Source organism: Alexandromys fortis, unplaced genomic scaffold (genome assembly GCF_014885135.2).
Source record: "Alexandromys fortis isolate MF-2015 unplaced genomic scaffold, M_Fortis_MF-2015_v1.1 scaffold_27, whole genome shotgun sequence".
NCBI classification, from domain to species: Eukaryota; Metazoa; Chordata; class Mammalia; order Rodentia; family Cricetidae; genus Alexandromys; species Alexandromys fortis.
Window position 1 is genome coordinate 11,426,469 of NW_026067952.1, and position 217 is coordinate 11,426,685.

Consider the following 217-nt stretch of genomic DNA (forward strand, 5'->3'; position numbering starts at 1 on the left):
GACGCTTTACTACGCAGTAAGGGCTCAGCAAACGGAAACTGGTGTTGTGAAAACATCACTATCAGCAGCCACAGCAGCCACTGTCCTTAAGACACGTTGAACTCCTCTCTGTAGAGTAGATATCCCGAGATGCTCTTTTGCCAGTGTTCCACTGCCCATTGCATCTTGGGTCTTGTAGTCAGGAAATGAGTGGCTTATTGCCCTATGCGCAGGCGTC